Source organism: Procambarus clarkii, chromosome 25 (assembly GCF_040958095.1).
Source record: "Procambarus clarkii isolate CNS0578487 chromosome 25, FALCON_Pclarkii_2.0, whole genome shotgun sequence".
NCBI lineage: Eukaryota > Metazoa > Arthropoda > Malacostraca > Decapoda > Cambaridae > Procambarus > Procambarus clarkii.
This window is the reverse complement of record NC_091174.1, coordinates 31,495,710-31,512,814: the sequence shown is the minus strand read 5'-3', so window position 1 is coordinate 31,512,814 and position 17,105 is coordinate 31,495,710. Positions and strand designations below refer to the sequence as shown.

At 40.1% G+C, this 17,105-nt stretch overlaps 1 protein-coding gene across 1 annotated transcript in view; it reads left to right on the top strand.

Moving 5' to 3' along the window:
- The first annotated feature begins 3,387 nt into the window (after positions 1-3,387).
- The window catches only part of LOC123750550 (hematopoietic prostaglandin D synthase-like), a 78,874-nt gene continuing 65,156 nt past the window's right edge, over positions 3,388-17,105 (top strand). Inside the window, exon 1 of the mRNA XM_069331383.1 lies at positions 3,388-3,403. The gene's annotated coding sequence lies outside the window, so the exon portion shown is untranslated. The remainder of the gene's footprint in view (positions 3,404-17,105) is intronic.

Here is a 17,105-nt window from a genome sequence, read left to right as displayed (position 1 = left end):
TTAATATATTTTCTCTAATTTTTTTCTTATGAAATGATAAAGCTACCCATTTCATTATGTATGAGGTCAATTTTTTTTTATTGGAGTTAAAATTAACGTAGATATATGACCGAACCTAACCAAGCCTACCTAACCTATCTTTATAGATTAGGTTAGGTAGCTGAAAAAGTTATGTTAGGTTAGGTTAGGTAGGCGAAAAAACATTAATTCATGAAAACTTGGCTTATTAGGCAAATCGGGACTTGCATAGTAGGCTGAGAAGTGCGTTCTGGCTACTAGGTACGACATACATATATATATTTATATATATTTTATATATATATATATATATATATATATATATATATATATATGTCGTACCTAATAGCCAGAACGCACTTCTCAGCCTACTATTCAAGGCCCGATTTGCCTAATAAGCCAAGTTTTCATGAATTAATGTTTTTTCGTCTACCTAACCTACCTAACCTAACCTAACCTAGCTTTTTTTGGCTACCTAACCTAACCTTACCTATAAATATAGGTTAGGTAGGGTTGGTTAGGTTCGGTCATATATCTACTTTAATTTTAACTCCAATAAAAAAAAATTGACCTCATACATAGAGAAAAGGGTTGCTTTATCATTTCATAAGAAAAAAATTATAGTAAATATATTAATTCAGGAAAACTTGGCTTATTAGGCAAATCGGGCCTTGAATAATAGGCTGAGAAGTGAGTTCTGGCTACTAGGTACGTATATATATATATATATATATATGTCGATGTTCCCTTCGGGAATCTTAATTTTAAGATGAATAGGAAAACCAGGGATATACTGAACACCTTGTTTCAGAATCTTTACTTTAAAATGCATAACGTTTCGAATACTTCTTGTATTCATTATCAGATCTAAAAGAAAACACAGAAATCACAATCAAATAACTGGTAAACAAAGAACTCATACTGAATATAATTGCCTATCAAAGAAAGGAAAATGCTTAAAAAACAAAACACTTAAGCGCACTTAAAGTGATCAATACAAATAAAACTTATTAACTGTCACATATATTAAAGCTAATTTAAAAATCCATTAAACTACAAGATAAAATTTATAACTACTAAAACAAACCATTCTATTAAACTTACGTGAAGTGATCAGAAGTGAAACTTGATTTCAAGACATAGATACTAAACATTATAACAAATATTTATATAATGACTACAAATCTACAAAAGATGCATGTAAAATACAAACAGAATAAACGACAATTATAAAGTACTAACCAAAATCTTATAAAAAACTCAAATATAAAATAAAATTAAATACCAAAAAATGTATTATATATCCTAAATAAAAGATTATATTAATGTACAATGTCAAGACTTGAAATAAGTAAGAAAGGGCAAAGACATGGTAAACTAAACAAAATTATAATAAAATTAAACTACCAAAATGAACTATAAATCAAATTACAGGGCCTACTGTGCACTATACAGTGTACAATTGAACAGCTGAAAGGTTGCTATTTAACAGAGGCCGCAGCTCCTTTATATATAAGGATTCCATTACTCTCAAATCTGACTGGCCATTCATACAAGTGTCCAGAATTTTAAAATCAGATTCCAGCAGAGAATGATCAAACTCATAACAATGGTTTCTAATCTCCGAAAATGCTGGTTTAGACAATGGTAATCCAGTCCTAAAAGATAATCCCCGGTGCTCAAGTATCCTAATCTTAAAGTTCCGAATGGAACTCCCGATATATCCAGCATTACAGCTGGAACAATTATACATATATACGACATTTGAGCACAAGGGGGTAGGCACTTTATCTTTAAATTTAAAATAAGAGCCTATGGTATTTGTGTTGACAAAAATAAATCTAAAGTCTACTTGAGGATAACACTGCTGCAACAGTCTCCTCAAACGACTCCTTACAGAAGTCGTTTTAAATAGCAGTTAAAGACTCCATCTTTATGTTTAATAATATTTATTATAAACAAATAGATGGAGTAGCAATGGGGTCTCCTTTAGGTCCTGCACTGGCTAATGCTTTTTTGAGTTTTCATGAAATAAATTGGCTTGATAATTGTCCGTCGGCCTTTAAACCAGTCTTGTACAGGAGATATGTAGATGACACTTTTTTGTTGTTTAAGAACCAATATCATATTGAGAAATTTAGAGAGTATCTTAATGCACAACATAGTAATATACGTTTTACTGCAGAGTGTGAAGTTGATAATTCATTGTCGTTTCTTGATGTAAAGGTGAATAACCTTAATGGGTTCAACACTAATGTTTTTAGGAAACCAACCTTTACTGGTTTAGGTTTAAATTTTAATTCTTTTGTTCCTGATATTTTTAAGAAAAATGCAATTAACACTCTACTGAATAGGGCCTTTGTTTTATGTTCTAATTGGAATAACTTTGATCAGGAAATACATTTTCTTGTGAAATTTTCGGAAATTTTCTTGTGAAATTTTTTTCAAATAATGGTTATCCTTTGCATATGGTTTATACCTTTATAAGGAATTTCTTAAATAAGAAGTTTCACCCATCGTGTAGGGTTACTACAGTGGAAAGGGATCTTAAATATATTAAATTACCATTTTATGGCAGTATTAGCTTTTCTGTAAGGAGTCGTTTGAGGAGACTGTTGCAGCAGTGTTATCCTCAAGTAGACTTTAGATTTATTTTTGTCAACACAAATACCATAGGCTCTTATTTTAAATTTAAAGATAAAGTGCCTACCCCCTTGTGCTCAAATGTCGTATATATGTATAATTGTTCCAGCTGTAATGCTGGATATATCGGGAGTTCCATTCGGAACTTTAAGATTAGGATACTTGAGCACCGGGGATTATCTTTTAGGACTGGATTACCATTGTCTAAACCAGCATTTTCGGAGATTAGAAACCATTGTTATGAGTTTGATCATTCTCTGCTGGAATCTGATTTTAAAATTCTGGACACTTGTATGAATGGCCAGTCAGATTTGAGAGTAATGGAATCCTTATATATAAAGGAGCTGTGGCCTCTGTTAAATAGCAACCTTTCAGCTGTTCAATTGTACACTGTATAGTGCACAGTAGGCCCTGTAATTTGATTTATAGTTCATTTTAGTAGTTTAATTTTATTATAATTTTGTTTAGTTTACCATGTCTTTGCCCTTTCCTACTTATTTCAAGTCTTGACATTGTACATTAATATAATCTTTTATATTGGATATATAATACATTTTTTGGTATTTAATTTTATTTTATATTTGAGTTTTTTATAAGATTTTGGTTAGTATTTTATAATTGTCGTTTATTCTGTTTGTATTTTACATACAATTTTTGTAGATTTGTAGTCATTATATAAATATTTGTTATAGTGTTTAGTATCTATGTGTTTGGTATCAAGTTCCACTTCTGATCACTTCACGTAAGTTTAATAGAATGGTTTGTTTTAGTAGTTATAAATTTTATCTTGTAGTTTAATGGATTTTTAAATTAGCTTTAATATATGTGACAGTTAATAAGTTTTATTTGTATTGATCACTTTAAGTGCGCTTAACTGTTTTGTTTTTAAGCATTTTCCTTTCTTTGATAGGCAATTATATTCAGTATGAGTTCTTTGTTTACCAGTTATTTGATTGTGATTTCTGTTTTTTCTTTTAGATCTGATGATGAATACGAGAAGTATTCGAAACGTTATGCATTTTAAAGTAAAGAATCAAACAAGATGTTCAGTATATCTCTGGTTTTCCTATTCATCTTTATATATATATATATATATATATATATATATATATATATATATATATATATATATATATATATATATATATTATTATATTAAATATGACCGAAAAAGTAAGATTAATAATTCTAACACGAATTTTCTCAATCTTTCGTACATTATGCTTCACTGTTGGAGGTAAATCAAAAATCACTTCTCCAAAATTCATTTTTATTTCTAGTCTAGTCTGACGCGACACGGGCGCGTTTCGTAAAACTTATTACATTTTCAAAGACTTCACAAATACACAACTGATTAGAACTTGCGTTTCCCTGATTTTATATCTACATTTGAGTGAGGTGGGAAGGGTGATGTGGCATTACATTTGAGTGAGGTGGGAAGGATGATGTGGCATTAGAGGATATTAATAGGGTATTAAAAGTATCAACACAAGACAGAACACGAAACAATGGATATTGAATAGAAGTGTTTGTAGAAAGCCTATTGGTCCATATTTCTTGATGCTTCTATATTGGAGCGGAGTCTTGAGGTGGGTAGAATATAGTTGTGCAATAATTGGCTGTTGATTGCTGGTGTTGACTTCTTGATGTGTAGTGCCTCGCAAACGTCAAGCCGCCTGCTATCGCTGTATCTATCGATGATTTCTGTGTTGTTTACTAGGATTTCTCTGGCGATGGTTTGGTTATGGGAAGAGATTATATGTTCCTTAATGGAGCCCTGTTGTTTATGCATCGTTAAATGCCTAGAAAGAGATGTTGTTGTCTTGCCTATGTACTGGGTTTTTTGGAGCTTACAGTCCCCAAGTGGGCATTTGAAGGCATAAATGCCTTCAAATTTTCCTTCAAATTCGAAGGCATTTGAAGGCATTTATGCCTTCAAATGCCCACTTGGGGACTGTAAGCTCCAAAAAACCCAGTATATAGGCAAGACAACAACATCTCTTTCTAGGCGTTTAACGATGCATAAACAACAGGGCTCCATTAAGGAACATATAATCTCTTCCCATAACCAAACCATCGCCAGAGAAATCCTAGTAAACAACACAGAAATCATCGATAGATACAGCGATAGCAGGCGGCTTGACGTTTGCGAGGCACTACACATCAAGAAGTCAACACCAGCAATCAACAGCCAATTATTGCACAACTATATTCTACCCACCTCAAGACTCCGCTCCAATATAGAAGCATCAAGAAATATGGACCAATAGGCTTTCTACAAACACTTCTATTCAATATCCATTGTTTCGTGTTCTGTCTTGTGTTGATACTTTTAATACCCTATTAATATCCTCCAATGCCACATCATCCTTCCCACCTCACTCAAATGTAATGCCACATCGCCCTTCCCACCTCACTCAAATGTAGATATAAAATCAGGGAAACGCAAGTTCTAATCAGTTGTGTATTTGTGAAGTCTTTGAAAATGTAATAAGTTTTACGAAACGCGCCCGTGTCGCGTCAGACTAGACTAGAAATAAAAATGAATTTTGGAGAAGTGATTTTTGATTTACCTCCAACAGTGAAGCATAATGTACGAAAGATTGAGAAAATTCGTGTTAGAATTATTAATCTTACTTTTTCGGTCATATTTAATAAAATATGTCTACAGGAAAGACTGCTACCAAAATATACTAATATATATATATATATATATATTAGTATATTTTGGTAGCAGTCTATCCTGTAGACATATATTATTAAATATGACCGAAAAAGTAAGATTAATAATTCTAACACGAATTTTCTCTATCTTTCTTATGTTTCTTTTCACTGTTGATGGTAATTCAAAGATCAATTCTCCAAAATTCATTTTTATTTCTAGTCTGACGCGACACTTGAGCGCGTTTCGTAAAACTTATTACATTTTCAAAGACTTTAGTTTACAAACACACAACTGAAACTGAATAGAGCTTACACATCTTCGAGGTTTATATCTACATTTGGGTGAGGTGGATGAGGTGAAAAACGAACTTTCAACAATGGGTATTAAATTCCAACACAAGACAGAACACGAAACAATGGATATTGAATGGAAGTAATTGTAGAAAGCCTATTGGTCCATATTTCTTGATGCTTCTATATTGGAGCGGAGTCTTGAAGTGGGTAGAATATAGTTGTGCATTAATTGGCTGTTGATGGCTGGTGTTGACTTCTTGATGTGTAGTGCCTCGCAGACGTCAAGCCGCCTGCTATCGCTGTATCTATCGATGATTTCTGTGTTGTTTGCTAAGGTTTCTCTGGTGATGGTTTGTTTGTGGGAAGAGATTATATGTTCCTTAATGGAGCCCTGTTGCTTATGCATCGTTAAACGCCTGGAAAGAGATGTTGTTGTCTTGCCTATATACTGGTTTTTTTTTAGGCTTACAGTCCCCAAGAGGGCATTTGAAGGCATAGACGACGTTGGTCTCTTTTAAAGCGTTCTGCTTTGTGTCTGGAGAGTTTCTCATGAGTAGGCTGGCCGTTTTTCTGGTTTTATAGTAAATCGTCAGTTGTATCTTCTGATTTTTGTCTGTCGGGATAACGTTTCTACTGACAATATCTTTCAGGACCCTTCTACTGACAATATCTTTCAGGACCCTTTCCTCCGTTTTATGGGCTGTGGAAAAGAAGTTCCAGTAAAATAGTCTAATAGGGGGTATAGGTGTTGTGTTAGTTGTCTCTTCAGAGGTTGCATGGCGTTTCACTTTCCTTCTTATGATGTCTTCCACGAAACCATTGGAGAAGCCGTTGTTGACTAGGACCTGCCTTACCCTATATATATATACACACACATATACATGGGTGAGGTGATATGGTACCAAAGTTTTGGGTGAGGTGATTGACATTTACACAAGATAAAACACGAACCAATGGGAATAAAAACATAAGAATGGAAGTAACTGCAGAAGGCCTATTGGCCCATAACACAAGCAATTCCTCTTGATGCTTCTATATTGGTTCGGAGTCTTGAAGCTATAATATATATCTATCTATATATATATATATATATATATATATATATATATATGTCGTACCTAGTAGCCAGAACTCACTTTTTGGCCAACTATGCATGGCCCGATTTGCCTAATAAGCCAAGTTTTCCTGAATTAATATATTTTTTCTAATTTTTTTCTTATGAAATGATAAAGCTACCCATTTCATTATGTATGAGGTCAATTTTTTTTATTGGAGTTAAAATTAACGTAGATATATGACCGAACCTAACCAACCCTACCTAACCTAACCTAACCTATCTTTATAGGTTAGGTTTGGTTAGGTAGCCGAAAGAGTTAGGTTAGGTTAGGTTAGGTAGGTTAGGTAGTCGAAAAACAATTATTTCATGAAAACTCGGCTTATTAGGCAAAATGGGCCTTGCATAGTAGGCTGAGAAGTGAGTTCTGGCTACTAGGTACGACATATATATATATATATATATATATTCCTCCCTTTTCATTTACCATCATTTGGATACTATCAAAACAGCTCTGAGAAGGATGAAATGAATAAAACGGTAGCTCACTCATGTAAAAAGGAGGAGATGGGAAAGATCTCTCTCTCTCTCTCTCTCTCTCTCTCTCTCTCTCTCTCTCTCTCTCTCTCTCTCTCTCTCTCTCTCTCTCTCTCTCTCTCTCTCTCTCTCTCTCTCTCTCCCCCTCCCTCTCCCTCACCCCCACCACCACCACCACCAATGATCCTGCTCTGCTAGTATATAACGTAACACACCTTCCTCCCCCCCTCCCTCCCTCCCCAATCAGAGTCCCTTTAAGCATACGAGGAAAAAAAATAGATTTCATAAGACCCAATGTGCTAGCTGATATCAAAACAATTTGTTATCGTCTATTAAGCCCTTCAGTAAAAAAGTATAGGGACCTAATTAGGTCCCGTTTTGAGGTGGTGGTGGGTGGAATCGATGGATTAGCCAAGCTCTTGTCCGCCGAATCCGTAGAGGGTACGACCTTGGCGCTTCAGAGCGTACAACACGTCCATGGCAGTGACGGTCTTCCTCTTGGCGTGTTCCGTGTAGGTTACAGCATCACGGATGACGTTCTCGAGGAACACCTTCAGGACGCCACGGGTCACTTCGTAGATGAGACCCGAAATATGCTTGACGCCGCCACGACGAGCTAAGCGACGAATAGCGGGCTTGGTGATACCCTGGATGTTGTCACGTAACACCTTACGATGACGCTTGGCGCCACCCTTTCCGAGTCCCTTGCCGCGTCCAGTCATGGTGTTGAAGTTGTTGTGTGAATAATAAAATTTCGGAATGAATGAATGAATTAATTAAATATAGGTCCAGATACCCTAATGGGTGAGCGTGGAAGTGGGGATAGGGGAAGAATTAGTATGGGTGAGAGGAAGGGTTTTCAGTATGAGGTAAAGTGCCAGGGTTAGACCCAGCTGCATGGCATTGAAATCGTTATGACCAGACTAGGCAGTGAAGGCAAGGAATCGGATTTTTGTGACAACATTTCGTCTTTCTGAGCACCCACGGAGACAGCAGCCATCAGCTGGGTGTGCCCTGGAGGCTCACACCAGATGTGGTCTTAGATCTGCTAATCAGCATCGTGCCCCACCCAAGGCACCAGAAAACGGGAGCTAGTTGGTCCCCCCCCCCCCCTTCCAAAAGAAAGGGGAGAAGAGTTATGAGGCTATAGTTGGAAGTTTGGTGATTTGAGTAGTGGTATATTACAGGAGAGGGGTTACGTAAATGACGGAGCAGGAGGTGGATCGCCGATCAGGTTAAAGAGGTTGTGCGTATGTCTGGGTCTGCTTAGGACGTTTCTGAGGAACGCGTCGTAGTTGTCATGATAGGTGAGAATTCTGTTAATCTGTTTCCATAGTATCCCAGGTTATGTTCAGAGGTGGGATGTTCGCCCACTCATGCAGGGCCTCACTGGTGGTGAAGTCCTGCCAATGGGTATCGAACACCCATCTCAGAGCCCTGTTCTGGGTACGCTGGAGTTTCTTCCTATTTGTTGGTGCTGGAAGTGAGAGTGGGATCGGTGCATATGTTAGGAGTGGGAGAATAAGTGTTTTGTATAGATAGAGCTTGGTGGCTTGGGAGGCATGTTTGAGTGGGAAGAGTTTTGATAGAGCGTTTGAGGCTATATCTTTCTTGGGTGTTGTGTGTGTGAAAGCGAAGGTTAAAGCCTAATGTGAGTCCAAGTACTGTGGTGGTGTTGACTCTTGGGATCTGGGTTGCATCTGGTGATTGAGAGTAGAGTTTTACTGGGTCAGGGTTACGTCGTTTGTTGTAGAAAAAGTATGTAATTTTAGACTTGTTGAGGTTTGTTTTTATTCGCCAGTCGTGTTCCCAGAGGATGACTTTGTCTATTTCTTGTTGTGCTTTCCGTGTGAGGGCGTTAATCGTATAGTCCGAGATCAGTTGGGTTACGTCGTCAGCATAGCAAAGGGTCATTGATGTCCAGTATATTGGGTCAGGAATGTCGTTTATATATAGCATGTATAAGGTTGGTGAGAGAACTGAGCCCTGGGGGACACCTGCATTTAGGTTGAAGTAACCTGACAGCTTGCTGAGGATCGGTGTTGTTTTGATTGTTGTGAGTGATGTATGTAAAGACATAAGAGGAGGAGTTTCCCCTGATCCTCTTTATGAAGTTCCAAAATTGTTGTGGAGTTTTTTTTCTTTGTATTTCAGCTTTATGTATGAGTTTCTCCCAGTGGTTAGCATGGTCTTGGTCAAGGCTGTTGAGTATGTGGTTTTTGAGTATAGTGAGGTCTGTGTTTACTTGGTTGTATCTATGAAGGTTGTGGGTGAATCTGTTGTGATAGCAGGAGAGTAGCCTTTTTGTTCTGATCGAAGGAAAAAAGGAGTATCTGGTTTTGTGGGTATTTTTTGGAATGGTAGCATCAGCTGCTTGTATGATGTTATTCTGGATGGTGAGGATTTGGGAATCTGTCTGTGTGTGGCTTGTCTTGGAAGTTGTAGGGCTGTGTGCTGGCAGTTAGGTGTTGTTTGAAGGCTTCCCAGTCTGCATTTTGATATTCATATTGTGGGGTGGCTGGGATGAGTATGGGGTTGCTGGAGAGTGTGAGTGATATGGGCATGTGATCTGAGCCGGTGAAGGGTCCGGGTGTGATGTAGTGTTGGAGGTGGGTGCCTGCTCTGTTGATTTTGGAATCGAATCGAATTAAATATAGGACAAGATACCCTTCGGGAGAGCTTTGAAGTGGGTATAGGTGAAGAATAGCTTGGGTGAGAGGAAGCGTCGGAGTTGTAGAGATAGAGCCAGGGCTAGACCCAGCTGCGCGGCATAATATGAAGCTTCTTGAACACCTGGTCGGCTTAGGCTTGGCGGGCAGGGTCCCGAGGGAGGGGCGGCGGTGTGAGGTTTCTTTCCTCATGATGTGTGGAGTCTTCTTTCTTCTTTGAAGCTGAAGTCTTCTTTCTTGTTTGAAGCTGGAGCCTTCCGTCTTCTGTCTTGCACGTCGGTCTGCTCCGAAGCTTGCAGGGGTTCCACCACCTCAAAACGAGCAAAATTAGGTCCCTATACCCCTAAAGAGGTGGGGGGGGGGGGGTGAAGGCGGCTACCTTCGGGCGAGTCTGGTGCTGAAGCTAGGCTGGTTACTTTTCCTTGTTCTTTTGCGTGGAGTTTAGTGTGTTGGCGTGCTTGGTGAAGGTGTGGGTCTTGTCGCTAGTTTATATTCGTTCAATTCTTCTCTTGCTGGTCGCCATACTCTGTTGCACATCAGGGTTTACATGTGAGTTACTACCCTGGTAACAGTTTCCTCGCCGTTTCTGTGTTTGGTCGATATTGTTCCTGCTTCCACGTCCAGGATTGACAATGGTTCTTCTCTGTCTCCTCGGAATCAGAATCAGAATAATACAGGAGAAGATGCCCATTGGGGCGAGCTTGGAAGTGGGGACAGAAGAAGATAAGGGGGGTGAGAGGAAGAAGATTTGTAAGAGAAAAAGTGCCAGGGCTAAACCCAGCTGCGTGTCGTTATGTTGCGGCATTCGAGGCAGGGACTCAGTCGGGTGTTTTCAGTGACAACATCGGGACATCACAAACTCACAACATCACCGTGATTGGCTCAAGAGCGTCAGGGCTGAACTTTTTACGGATGGTTTGTGCTGGTTGTTGAGAGCTGAATATGTAATGATAGTGGATGCTGGGTGTTGAGAGCTAAAGTTTAACGAAATACAGAGTTAGGAAGAGGATCATGGATGGTAGAGAAGAGGTCATGATTGTTTCGTGGTAGTCTGAGAGTGTGTAGGAGAAAATCAATGTGTTGTTCATGATAAGTGAGTAGTCTATCAATTTGTTTGTCTGATAGTTTCCCAGTAGGTATTTAGGGCAGGAATGTTCGTACTTTCATGGAGACTTTGACTGGTATTTAACTCTTGCCATCGGGTGTTGAGTACCCATCTTAGTGCTCTATTATGTATTCTGTGAAGTTTTATTTTGTTAGTACGTGCAGATAAAGAGCTAGTGGAGCGTATGTTAGGAGAGGTCTAATAAGTGCTTTGTAAAGGTGCATTTTTGTGTCAGGTTTTGCAAATCTAAGTTTGTATAGTTTCTTCATGGCTTGAAGAGCTATTGCATGTTTCTGTGTAATGTGTGTGTGAAAGAGTAGTTGTCGATCAAATGTGAGTCCAAGGACTGTGGAGGAGGGAGATAGAGATATAAGTAGGATTTTGAGTGTATGAATAGAGTTTGAGAGGAATTGGGCGAATAGTTCTTTTACAGAAAAAGTAGGTGATTTTAGATTTGCTGGAGTTGGTTTTTATACGCCATTTGTACTCCCACTCAGTGACAACATCAAGTTCTGTTTGTGCTCTGTTTGTAAGTGTATCAATGGTGTTGCTGGTGACAAGGTGAGAGACATCATCAGCATAACATATGGTTAATGAGGTGTGATGAACAGGGTCAGGAATGTCGTTTATGTATAGAATGTAGAGTGTTGGGGCAAGAACAGAACCTTGGAGAACACCGGCATGTAAGTTGAAGTAGTCAGAGTGTTGTTGGAGGAACTTAATTCTCATTGTCCTATTGTCTAAGTAGTTAGAAAGAAGTTTGGTGGTGATAAGAGGAAGATTAAAGTTGTTGCATAGTTTGAATTTTAAGCCGTCATGCCAAACAGTGTCAAAGGCCTTCTCAACGTCCTTAGTGATGACTGCAGTCTTAAGTCTTTGGTGCTGATTGATACTAAGGTAGTTAGTCATGATGTTTAAGGCGTCGTGAGTGGACCGGTGAGGCCGAAATCCAAACTGTTTGTTAGTGATTAAGTCATTGTGTTCAAGGTGGGTTCTAAGTCTCTGGTTGATCAGCCTTTCAAAGACTTTGCCAAGTGTCTCTAGAAGGCTGATGGGTCTATAGTTCTTTGGGAAAGTGTGGGGTTTCCCAGGTTTTGGAATAAGAACGGCTGTGGCAGACTTAAAGTTGAGTGGAAAGTATCCAGAGGCAAGGGAGGTGTTGAATAGGTTAGTGATAGCAGTAATGATAGAAGCAGGGAGTTGTCTAAGAAGGATATGTCCAATGCCAGACGCACCAAGGGCTCTACGACGAATGCCCATGAGAGCTGTCTTGACATCAGCTAGAGTTAGGGGAGTCTGTAGTTCAGTGTTTGAATTGAGATTTTCAAGGTGGATGAGGTCGTCTGGTGTAGTTGCTTGTCTATTTTGGTGTATCCAGTCTTCGACTATTTCAATGTTGGGGCGTGCAAATGGTTCAGGAGGATGTAGGTAAAAGATTTGTTCCAAGTGGTGTTTAAAAATGTTGAGAACTGCTTCAGGATCAGTGATTTTGTTATTATGTAGAAGGTAATTAAACGGTGTGTGAGTTGATCCTTGTAATCGTTTGATTCGTTTCCAGAATTCTTGAGGTGTCAGTTTTCTGTATTGTTCTGCTTGTTCTATAAGGTGTTTCCAATGTTTTGTGTGATCTTCATCTAGGCTGCTAAGGATATGTTTTTTTAATGCTGTTAGGTCCCATAGTATTTGTCCATGACGATGTATGTTTTGTAAGAATCTAGTGTGATAGCAAGCTAAGAGGTGTTTTGAGCGAATGGAGGGGGTGAAAGTGATATGTGGTTTGTGTGCTGTTTTAGGAATGGAGATGTTTGCTACATGAATGATGGTGTCTTGTATGTTGCGTGCTTGTGTGTCGATGTCAGTGTGATGTTTGTCATTGTATTCATAAGTGAGATCAGTGTCATCAATGTGTTGTTTGAACATGTGCCAGTTTGCCCTATGGTATGAGAATTGAGGAGTGCTGGGGATGAGAATAAGATTTGTGGAGACTGTGAGAATTAAGGGAATATAATCAGAGCCCGTAATGGGCCCTGGTGAAATGAAGTGTTGCAAGTTGCTGCCATGTCTGTTGGTGAATATGAGATCAGGCCTGCCAGAACCTGTATGTGTGAAACAAGTGGGGAAATCAGGGCCAAGAAAGAATAGATGTTTTTGGGTGTATATTTGGTGAAGCTGTCTGCCATGCTGATTTGTGGTATTGTGGTGGAATGTAGGATGTTGTGCATTGAGGTCTGCAAGCAGAAAAACAGGCAAGTGAGTGTGGTTGAAGAGTGTTACGAAATCTTGCATGGGAATGTCGGTGTTAGGACGGGTGTAGGTTGTGCAGATGATGAGAGACCCCATTTGTGTGTGAACTTTAATGGCTAGGAAATGTTTGTGAAGCCAATGAGTGTGTAGGAGTTCGTGTTTGTATGAAGAACGGATGAGTATTGCAACTCCTTCATGTGCTTCATCTGGTGACTGGTAAGAGGAGTAGCCATAATGTTTGATTTTATATGAGTTCGTAATGTATGTGCTACTTAATAATAGCACATCAGGTCTCTCGATCTCAATAAAATCTGACACCATGTGTCTAATGGAGAAATATGCCCGCACATTAAATTGGATGATCTTTATGAATTTTTAGGTTTTGATGGGGTGCTGGTGGGGGTTTGTGCATGTACAGGAGCATGAGGTTTGCGTGATTCAATGACTTGGGCAGTTACTGAGGAGGGTGCATCTTGGAGGAGGGTGGTAGGAATTGTAGGAAATTGACAGCGGGAGGTGGGAGTAAGAAAACGTGTTGCTGAGCGGGCTCGGGACGAGATGAGATGAGTTACAGAAGAAATGACTGGAGTTGTTGGGGGATGGAGGAAGGCAGAAGGCTTGTTGACAGGAACCGGGTGAGAGGTATCAGAGGTTGAAGTGTTTGAAGTCAGATTAGAAGTGGAGGGGACAATTTATTTATTTATTTATTTATTTATTTATTTATGCATATACAAGAATGTACATAAGGAATGTGAGGATACAAATATGGTAATTACAGTCTTGTAAAGCCACTAGCACGCGCAGCGTTTCGGGCAGGTCCTTAATCTAAGAAAATTTTAAGGAAGTAAATACTTGCAAAATTTATAGACAAAAAAATGATAACAGATTACATGGAATGAAAAAAAAGATGAGAGAAAATTATAGGTACAGTATATTAAAGCACATAGGTAGCTATGATTGATTGCAATGACAGCTTAAAATGGTAGTTGACAACAAATTGGTAGGCACAATACAGCAGAAACAATATAAGATTGATTGCAATGACAGCTTGGATGGTAGTTGACAAAAATTGGTAGTCACAATACAGCATATGGCTAGCACATAAAAGAAGACGGCAATGAACACAATTATAAGGTTGTTTGATATTACATAAAAATTAGGAGATTGGGTAACACTAGGTACAGAGCAAATTTAAAGCTCAGTGTAGGAAAGTAAATACTGTAGGAAACTGTAGGAAACAATGTTGGGAAAGAGGGTGAAGGTGCTTTTGACATGGATGATTCAGTTTGGGATAGTCCATGATGTGCTGTTTGGTCAGTGGCACCGTTTTCTGTAGCAGTCAGGAGTGGGATGGGAGGACATTGTGGGGGAACAGTAGTATTTTCCTCAGCTGAAGTCGTGGTGTTTTGTGGAGTGAGGACTTTAGGCGAGAATGGAGCAGAGGGCAATAGCTGAGTAGGAGGAACAGAGATACTAGGAAGGCCGTTATGAGTGAGAAAAATAGGAAGATAGTCAGCAAAGTCACGGCCATCGTCCTTGGCCTTCAAGTAAGCAGCTTGTACACAGGCAGTGACTCGTTCATATCATAGGTTTTGAAGAGGAGAATAAGGTGGAGGTGGTGGGTGAGGGAAGAGAGGTGGAGAGGACTGAGTTTGTTGTGCAGTATTATGGAGATGATGTTGCTGGTGAGGTGAAGCATTAAGGACACTGGCATAGGACATTGAGGTGGCTGATGCTGTTTGGTGATGAGATAGGTTATGGGAGGTTGAAAAAGAAGAATGAGGGTGTGCTTGAGTGCGAGGTTGGTTATTGCGAAGAGATTTTAGGGTTTGCTTTCTCAAAGGGCAAGATTTGTCAACTGCTGAGTGAGCACCTTGGCAATTGGTGCATTTTAGGATAGGGGCAGAGCACTGAGTATAGAAATGACCTTCAGCAGAGCATTTGGAGCAAATTTGTGGGCTTTTACATTTGCGTGTTTCGTGATTATACTTATAACATTTGAAACATTGTAGTAGAGGAAGATAGTCAACTGGACTAATGACATAAGGACGAGTGCTGGTGTTGAGGATTTTAATTCCATAGTGCAAGAGTTTTTGAGCTTCTGTAGGGGAGGAACATTGGATCTTGAGGTGTTTTGTATTGGGCACTGAGTATATCTCCATTACAGTAATAGCATTCCTGTGTGAGATGTCTTGAGAGAGATTGATAGTATTAGGTGCTGATAGGACAGAGCTGTCGACATTTCTTACAAGGACAGAGCATTTAGTTTTTTGTTCAATAGTGAGGACAGGAGTCAGTGAAGCTTGTGTGAGTTTACTGAAAGTAGGTTCCTTGAAACAGTCAAAAAGGTCGTCTTCTGAGGCAATGAGAAATTTGATGGTGTTTGTGTTGACGTGTTTGATATGGTTAGTGGCTGGTGTGCCAGTGGCATTGTAAAAGGTAGTGATGCAGTCAATTGTGTCTATGGGTGTATTCCCAGTGTAGGTCATCCGTAGACAGTGAGCCATTGTGACTCACTATCTACTGACAGTCCCGTGTCTTGTGCCAATCACTGTGATTCCATAAGCTCAGTGGGGGTCAGGTCTTAGACCAGTGGCTTAGGCCAGGTCTAAGACCTGGCCTAAGGGTCTCACCACGAACAAACACTGTGTTCCGGAAGGTTGCAACCCCCAGTTATGGTGGGCTCGCACGATCACGAGATTCCACAACTGGCTCGGCAGTGTCAGAAACGGAAGAATTTTAGGAGAGGAGAAAAAGAATGCACCTAAGCCATGACGCAGCTGCAAAAGATGAACTTCCGTCTTCTCACCTGGGCCTGTTCTGGCTCGAAGTGGGGCTGTTCACCTAAATGCAGTCCGACCTGGACACAAGCACATTGGACAACACACAGAAGATGCCACGAGGAAGATGTCACTGCTAAGGACTAGATGCTGGCTGGGAAGTGCCTGGTTCTGCTCCAATAACTGCTGGCTGGAACTGGTTTTTGGCTGCACCGAAGTGCTTGTCGAGGCTGGAGATAACAGCTGCTGTAGTGACAGCGAGACGATGCTGGCTTGCTTTATGGCTGGCGAGCTGATCGATCCATCCACTCACGCACTCTAAGAGGTATCAGAAGTTGGTAGAGTGGGCGTGCGTAGCGCTCAAGCAGAGGGCCGCCTAAGTCCCACTGCGAGCGAGACGATGCTACTCTTGCAACGATGCTGATTGGTTTGATGGGTCGGGGATTGAATGAATGAATAAAATATAGGTCAAGATACCCTAATGGGTGGAAGTGGAGATAGGGAAAGAATTAGTGGGGGTGAGAGGAAGGGTTTTCAGTATGAGGTAAAGTGCCAGGGCTAGACCCAGCTTCATGGCATTGAAATCGTTATGACCAGACTAGGCAGTGAAGGCAAGGAATCGGATCTGTGACAACATTTCGTCTTTCTGAGCACCCACGGAGACAGCAGCTCTCAGCTGGGTGTGCCCTGGAGGCTCACACCAGATGTGGTCTTAGATCCGTTAATCAGCATCGTGCCCCACCCAAGGCACCAGAAAACGGGAGCTAGTTGGTCCCCCCCTAAAGAGGGGGGAGAATAGAGTTAGGAGGCTATAGTTGGAAGTTTGGTGATTTGAGTAGTGGTATTACAGGAGAGGGGTTATGTAAAGGACGGAGCAGTAGGTGGATCGTCGATCAGGTTAAAGAGGTTGTGCGTATGTCTGGGTCTGCTTAGGACGTTTCTGAGGAACGCGTCGTAGTTGTCATGATAGGTGAGAATTCTGTCAATCTGTTTCTTCCCCATAGTATCCCAGGTTATGTTCAGAGGTGGGATGTTCGCCCACTCATGCAGGGCCTCACTCGTGGTGAAGTCCTGCCAATGGGTATCGAACACCCATC